This window comes from Apodemus sylvaticus, chromosome 1 (assembly GCF_947179515.1).
Source record: "Apodemus sylvaticus chromosome 1, mApoSyl1.1, whole genome shotgun sequence".
NCBI lineage: Eukaryota > Metazoa > Chordata > Mammalia > Rodentia > Muridae > Apodemus > Apodemus sylvaticus.
Window position 1 is genome coordinate 39,255,236 of NC_067472.1, and position 499 is coordinate 39,255,734.

The window sequence follows — 499 nt, forward strand, 5'->3', positions numbered from 1 at the left end:
CCGCACAGGCAGCCCAGACCGCGCGCGCGCCCACGCCTCCCGGCCCACGTGCCAGCTGGCGTGGCTTGGGAACGCATCCCCCCTAGGCAGTTACACCCATCCCTAGGGACGAAACAGAACTTCATCTTCGGGTTCCCAGCCCTCAAACAGTTAAGTGACTTCCTGCAAACGCTACAGTCCCAGCAACCAGTCTTCCAATCAAAAGTAAGTTGGTTGATGTCACTGGCATTGGCTCAGCCAATCAGAAGGGCGTTCCAAAAGGAAGCGCTCCACACTTGTAAACCTGCGGAGCAGTAGTGAAATCGGACAGATCTTTTCATATTGAGTTGCTGGTGCTAACCCTCAAATATAGATGGAAAGACGGGGTGCCTAACAAACGCAGTGTGACTCTATAATTTTAAACAAACCCTCGTGGCAGGCCACGTTGTCCAAGGACAAACTCGGATGTGACAGCATCTATTCGCTCTTGTTTGGAATGCAGCACGTCTGAGATGTTTAA